The sequence below is a fragment of the Petaurus breviceps genome, unplaced genomic scaffold (genome assembly GCF_028583685.1).
Source record: "Petaurus breviceps papuanus isolate PSGF00001 unplaced genomic scaffold, PetGlider_PUasm1.0 188, whole genome shotgun sequence".
NCBI classification, from domain to species: Eukaryota; Metazoa; Chordata; class Mammalia; order Diprotodontia; family Petauridae; genus Petaurus; species Petaurus breviceps.
This window is the reverse complement of record NW_027185804.1, coordinates 28,450,072-28,457,544: the sequence shown is the minus strand read 5'-3', so window position 1 is coordinate 28,457,544 and position 7,473 is coordinate 28,450,072. Positions and strand designations below refer to the sequence as shown.

Sequence of the window (7,473 nt, the reverse complement as noted above, 5' to 3'; positions counted from 1 at the left end):
AGGGCAACAGACAAAGAAGGCACTTTACCAGCAATAGCCTCTTAAGTTAACTGTAGCAGTATCATCATTCAGCACAAGCATAGTCAGTATTATTTATGTCATCCTTATGTTTTACTGAACAAGAATGTTGTAGATGTGTACAAGTCATGAGCTTGGAAAATTTCATCCAATACCTGGAGACTAGAGTTTGTTATGGGCATGAAACATGGGAATTAAATTCTAAGAATAACAAAAAAAATCACCTTACTTATATCCAGAAACCAGTAGAATTCCCCTATGCATATTATAGATTCCTTGAGAGCATGTTTAAAGGTCCACTGGGGAGGTTTGTTCAGAGCTCCATTTTGGATGTCCATACAAGCCAAAGGTATACTAGACTATTTTTTTAAATCATTGACAGGTTGATTTCTCTTGTCCTGTGGTGGTGGTGAGAGAAAGCAACCTCTGGTTTCCCAAACTTGTGCAGAGGACTCAACATGTCATCAGAGTCCATATGGGAATAGAGTTGCCCTCTGAGTGCAGAAATTCAGTTTTAATTTATTTTTTTTCTATTTTTCCCTATGGTTAGGTTGTATTTTTATTCTCATATTTATTTTATTTTTCTTAATTTGTTTATATTAGGAGAGATGCTTTGACAAATCTTTGATAAGCATTTTAATTAATATGTTTTTTTAATTTGCATAATTTTGTAATTGTGTGTCACTTCAATAATTTTGTAATTGCGTGAAACATTTCTTTGAGAGGAAACTCTTTTAAATTATGATATTTAAAGACCTTTTCAACCTGACCCCAACATGCCTTTGCATCTTTACTGCACATATTTCCCTCCAGTGCACCAGGAAATCCACTTAATCAGGTCACTTTCCTGTTTCTCCTATCAGGGTGCCAGCTCTTACATCTAGATCTTTGCACTGGCTTCCCTTGAAGCTTAGAAAGTTCTTTCTCCACATCCTTATCTTTCAGAATTCCTTGTCTCTTTCCAGATTTTCTAGTGGCATAGTCTACATGGGACTTTTTAATGATGTCTTTAAATTCTCATGTCTTATTCTCAAAATCACTTAGCATCTATCTGTCTGTCTTCTGTCTGTCTTTGTATCTATTTTTATATGCTCCAGTTGGCTCCCTAGGTTAGACTATAAGTTCATGGAGGGTAGGAATTCTTTTTGCTTTTGTGCTTATATCCCCACTCCTATGATTGATTGCTATGAATTTTATAGGTTTCTCTTAAAAAAAATAAGAAAAAGATATGACAACATATATGGCCCACAGAGTATTTATTCAAGAAGACCTAAGTTCCAATCCTGACCCTGATTCTTATTAGCTGTGTGATCCTGGGGAAGCCCTTTAATTGCTTTGGAGTGCTGGAAATCTTACTAGGACTTAGCTACTACAGTGGTTTTTAAAATAAGAGAATTGAAGATATCTAAAACCAACCAATCAACCAACAAAACATATCCTCAACACATTTCCCTATTCAAGACTATAAGAAAGAACAGTACTGAAAGATAGAGATTATTTTGAAAAATAATACAACTGAGTCTTCTCCCATCATTCATTTTAACAGTCAAACTAACCTTGCAAGTTTATAGTATACAACTGATGCTCTTATAGTACTAAGAGAAGGCTATGATTTTTTAGTGGCTAGGACATTGAACTTGGATTCTGGTACTAGTATTTCCACTCTAAATAAAACATACTTTTACCAAGGTTCAATTTTCTCACCTTACAATGGGAATAATAATTTCTATTATATATCTTTCACAGGTATGCTAGAGATACGGAATATGAAAATTTTCTGAGCATAAAGCTCTCCCCTCCCTTCCAATGGGATGTAGTTTATTCTTATACTTTTTTTTAATCTAGGAGATCTAGTAGCAGAAGTTTAACCATAATTTAAAGTTTCTATACTTGTAGTAACCTTGCCTTTTTTTTCCTTTTTGGCTTTCATCACATTGACTTTGAAACAATCCTAAAATGTGTGGAACAATTAACGTGATTTTAATCACTGTTATAAACCTCCTGAGAGCAGTCACTGTAATAAAATTGGCATATTAATGGTATGAAAAATAATTACAGGTGCAACTAAATATGATTAATGATGAAACAACAGCTCCAACATGAAAAGAATATTAAAGAGTTGTGGACTTTGCTTGAGTCGTATTCCCTTGTGCATTGATCATTTGCTTGCTAAGTGCCCTGAGTGAGATAACTTATTATAACAGAAAACACACTAGTACCTGGAAAAGATAACCTAGGTTATAATCTACTCTCTAGCTCTTGCTAGTGGGTTATATTTCCCTAACTTCTTTCAGTCTCACCTCGTTCCTTTGTGAAACCACAGGATTCCATTTTGAGGAAGAGCAGGGACTTTGGAGGCTACCCAGTACAACCCCACCCACTTGAAATAAAACAACAGCAACAACAACAACCAATCTGAGATCCATTTAAGTCACTGATATCCATGGTAGTTGTTTTGTCCAAGGACACATAGATAAGAAACCTTGGAAGTGTGACTGAAAATCCAATCCTCTGATGCCAGAATCAGTATATTTCTCTATATACTGCTAAATGAGACGAACTTCTAAGCCTCTGAAAGATCTACTGTCTCATGATCACAAAATATAAACAAGTTTCATCCACAGATTAATCTCTGTAACTATAGGTAATTATTTTTTTTCAGTTTTTAAATCCAGTGAAGTAGGAAGGCAAAAAATGAAGAAGAAAGATATATAGGGATAGGAGAGAGACACAAATAGAGAGACACACTGCCTCAAATAGAAAAGAAAAGAAACTATATTTATATATGGAGAGAGAGAATGAGAGAGAGAGAGAGAGAGAATGAGAGAGAGAGAGAATGAGAGAGAGAGAGAGAGAGAGATGATGATGATGATGATGATGAAGAAATGCTTTATCTGATTAAGGCAAAATAACTGAATATCCTGATATGATTTTTCATTCAAAGGTAAAGTTAAACTAAATACTTCTCAAAATGAATCTGGGGAAAGAAACAGAAATAATCAATTTTATTAGAAGGGTTGGGACTATATGATACTTGTCCTATCTCTTCAGCTGGAAGATTGTTCTTAAATGTGTGCCTTTAAAACTACCACTATATCAATTTCTATTCTCCCTCAAATATTACTTAATCTAAAAAAAAGAAAAAGTTGTGTTTTTTAGCATTTCTATGCGTAATTTAAACCCAAGGAGTTAGAGAACATGGAAACTCATGCTGATTCCATCAGAGTTTGTCCTTCAGGATGACACTACCTCTATTCCTAAAGTAGGAGGGGCTTTTGAAGCTCATGTCACATTGGCTAAATTGTACAACCTAGCTTCAATACAATGGTTAATGAACATTTTGAAGAGGAATCACTGATTGAAAGAACCTCAATAGTTTCAACACAAACACATCATATTAGATATACCTCATTATATTTGACAAATTTACTAGATAGCAGAGGGTTAAAAAAAATTTTTGCCTTGACGTAAGGGATGTATTTGATAAAAATATTTCAGCTTTCATCTTGTGGACAGGAAGGATAGATGTGGGCTAGACAATAGGATGGTTAGATGGGTTAGAGATATTTGCAATGGCAGAATTAATAATTATTCACTAATGTTTCTATACTGGTTTGGGAGGAGGTCCAGGGGTTTGTGTGGCCTTATGCTATTGAAAATTATTATCAGTGATCTCAATAAAGAAATAGAAGGCATATTTGCAAAAATCTGAAGATGATTCAACATTAATATGTTGAATGATTGCCAGTATCTCTCCTCTCAATAAACTGTAATGGTGGGTCAAATTGAATGTGAAATTTCATAACCACAAACACACACACACACACACACACACACACACACACACATATATATATATATATATATATATATATATATATATATATATATAGCGAGGAGAGAGAGAGAGAGAGAGAGAGTCTCACCTTTGACATCAGATAATTAGCTTACAAAGTCTATTATGTGAAGTATACATCATAGATGTACACTTTGAGACTATTAAATTTTCTCCCTTCTGTTCACAGATAAGAGTTAGAGACAGGTTATGACTTTTAGGAACTTACTTTTAAAGACTCACAGGAAAATTGTGACTTATAATTTCCTACCTCTAAAGATGGTTGCTATGGGGGCAGCTAGGTGGCACAGTGAACAGAGTACTGTCCCTAGAGTCAGCAGGACCTGAGTTCAAATCTGGCCTTAGACACTTAAAAGTGTTAAGTACCTTGGGCAAGTCACTTAACTCCAATTGCCCTGCCTTCCCCCCTCCAGAAAAGCAAAAATAAATAAATAAATAAATAATGAAAGATAGCTGCTAGTTAATTTAGGGGAAAGAACATTTTACCTGGAGTCAAGAAAGTCTTAGCTATAATCCAGCCTCAGGCACATATTAGTCATGTGACTGTTGGTAAGTCACTAAACCTCTTTTTGCCTTAATCTACTGGAGAAGGAAATGGCAAACCACTCCCGTATCTTTGCCAAGAAAATCCGACAAACAGTATTAGTGTGCTATGATCTATAGAACCATGAAGAGCTGTACATGAATGAATGACTAAACAGAACTTAACAGATACAAGTACTATAGAATCCATCCATTTCACCTCATCATTGTCCAAATTAGGAAACTCAGGCATAGAAATGATACATGGATTGCCTATACTCATGCAGCTAATAGGTGATAGGGATAGTATTCAAACCCAGGCCTTCATTTCTCTAAGTCAAGTGTTCTATCTGCAGTTTGTGAAAAGAAATCTGAGTGTGAAGTTAATCATAATTTCAGTATCATTCAACAAAATAAATGTTTTAAAAACCTCATAAAATCCTAGGCACTGTATCCAAGAATAGAAAAAAAAATAGTTCTCATATTTTTTCCCTGATCAAGTCACAACTAGGATATGTTGTTGAGTTTTAGATCTTACAGTATAGTAAGGCTAAAAGGGAGATTGTTCAGAGAAAGGAACTAAAGATAATAAAAAAAAAAACAACCCAAGACACTTTGCTATTTTAAGATCGTTTTAAAGAACTAGGTTTTGTTTGTTTTTGTATGCAGAAGAGAATACTACAGTGGGGGGGGGTAATCATGATAACAACATTTATGAATTTAAACTAATTATGACCTTTAAAATGAGGATGAGGGGCAGAAAAATGATGGAAGAGTAAAAGCAGGGACTTGCTTGAGATCGCTTCCAAACCCCTCCAAATGCCTGTAAAAATGACTAAACCAATTGTAGGACAGCAGAACCAAAAAATGAGTGAAAAACGTCCAGCCCAAGACAACCTGGACGGTCAACAGGAAAGTTTGGTTACACCAGCCTGAGAGGGAAGTGAAGTCCAGTGTCAGTCACACCACAGATAGGGTCTCTGGTGTCCTCAGGGCACTGTATCTGGCAGCTGTGATGGTTCCTAACTTCTCAACCCCCAAAGACAACTTAGGTCAGTGGAAAGGTTTGTTGTACCTAGGTGAAAAAAGAACTCTGTATAGCCCTAGCCCCAGAGCAGGGAGAGAAACAGTCCTGGGCTCAAGGCAGTGGAGGGTGCAGCTGCATTGACTGCTTCCCAACCTCTCAGCCCACAGATAGTGGAGGGAACCAGCTGCTGATTAGAATGGGATTGCATAGAATTCTTTGCTGGCTCTGAGGTAGGATTCTATTGCTTTGCCCATTTGTGGATCTGGGTCACAGTATTGGCATTGGTCGTAGTGTGAGAAGGAGCACTGGCATGGCAGAGCTAGTAGTGGTGATGGAGAAAGAATCCTTTTCATAGTTCCAAGGCAGAAAAGAATGTTTGTCATCAATTTCAGACCAGAGCACAGATCAGAGCACAGAGAAGAAACTCTCTCCTTTGATCATACCACCTTAGAAGAACTGAAAATTTTCAGATCCCTATTAGTATCTCTCCAAACAGCTGCACAAAACCACTGAAGCTTGAGACTGTACACCCTCTACCCTGGAAGAAGTGTCCTACCTTAACAGTTAACAAGTTAAATATTTACTGGGAAAACAAGAAAGAATATTAAAAACAAACAAAAAACACCTCAGACTATAGTATCTTATTTTGGTAACAAAGATCAAAACATACAACCAGAAGAATAAAATAAAATCAAAAGCTCCTACATCCAAATCCTCCAAAAAAATATGAATTGGCCATAGGCTATGGAAGAGCTCAAAAAGGATTTTGAAAATCAAATAAGATAATTAAAGGAAGTGTTGGGAAGATAAATGAGTGATGCAAGAAAATCATGAAAAATGAGTTATTGCTTGATTTAGGAGACCAAAAAAAGTAATAAAGAAAATAACACCTTAAAAATAGACTAACCCAATGGGCAAAAGAGGTTGAAAAAGTTAATAAGGTGAATAATTCATTAGAAAGGTAGAACTGGTCAAATGAAAAAGGATATCCAAAAGCTCACTATAGAAAATAATTCTTTAAAAATTTTAATGGAGCAAATGGAAGCTAATGACACTATAAGAAATCATAAAACAAAACCAAAAGAATGAAAAAAATAGAAGACAATGTGAGATGTTTCATTGAAAAAAAAAAACTGACCTGGAAAACAGATTCAGGAGATATAATTTTAAGAAGACAGACTACCTGAAATTCAAGATCAAAGAAAGAGCCTAGATATCATATTTCAAGAAACTATCAAGGAAAATCACCTTGATATTCTAGAACTAGAAGAAGAAATAGAAATTGAAAGATTTCACTGATCACCTCCTGAAAGAAATACCAAAAAGAAAAATACCTCCTCTCCGTCCTTGGCCCAGCAGCCCATTCCCCTGCTCCCGCTACTCAGCCTATCCTCCACCGCCGCTGCCAATGCCATGCTTCCCACCACCCTGATCCACTGCTGTGGCCTCTGCCTGCTGCACCAAGCTCTGGTCCTGGCCCCTGCAGCCCCTCTGGCCCGTGCCGCCATCCCTGGAAAGATGTCCTTCACCTTCACCTTCCCGATGCAGGTGTATTTCAACAAGTCCAATGAGAAGCAGGTGGATGTCCCAACCCAAAGTGCGGCCTTTGGGATCCTTGCTGCCCACATGCTCACCCTGAAGGTGCTGAAGCCCAGCGTGGTGACTATGCATACAAAGGGTGGCACCACCACGAAGTATTTTGTGAGCAGTGGTTCTGTAACAGTGAATGCCGATTCCTCGGTGGAGCTGTTGGCAGAGGAAGCTGTGGCTCTGGCCATGCTGGACCTGGCAGCTGCCAGATCTAACCTGGAAAAGGCACACTAAGACTTGTCAGGGGCATCATATGAGGCAGCCCAGGCAGAGGTTCAGATCCAGATAGAAGCCAATGAAGCTATGGTAAAAGCGCTGGAATAGTGAGCTGGGAGCTGAATCCTTGCAGTTATACAGAGATGGTGTGATAGTTGTGCTCCATGGCACTCACCCAGAGCTGAGGAGACCAGGAAATACCCAGGATGCCTAGCCCCCAACTCCCCTTCCTACTCTCCACCCC

The 7,473-nt window shown here is 37.4% G+C and overlaps 1 pseudogene; it reads left to right on the top strand.

Moving 5' to 3' along the window:
• Window positions 1–6,836: 6,836 nt before the first annotated feature.
• LOC138163430 (ATP synthase subunit delta, mitochondrial pseudogene) lies at window positions 6,837–7,254 on the top strand (annotated as a pseudogene).
• The last annotated feature ends 219 nt before the right edge of the window (window positions 7,255–7,473 follow it).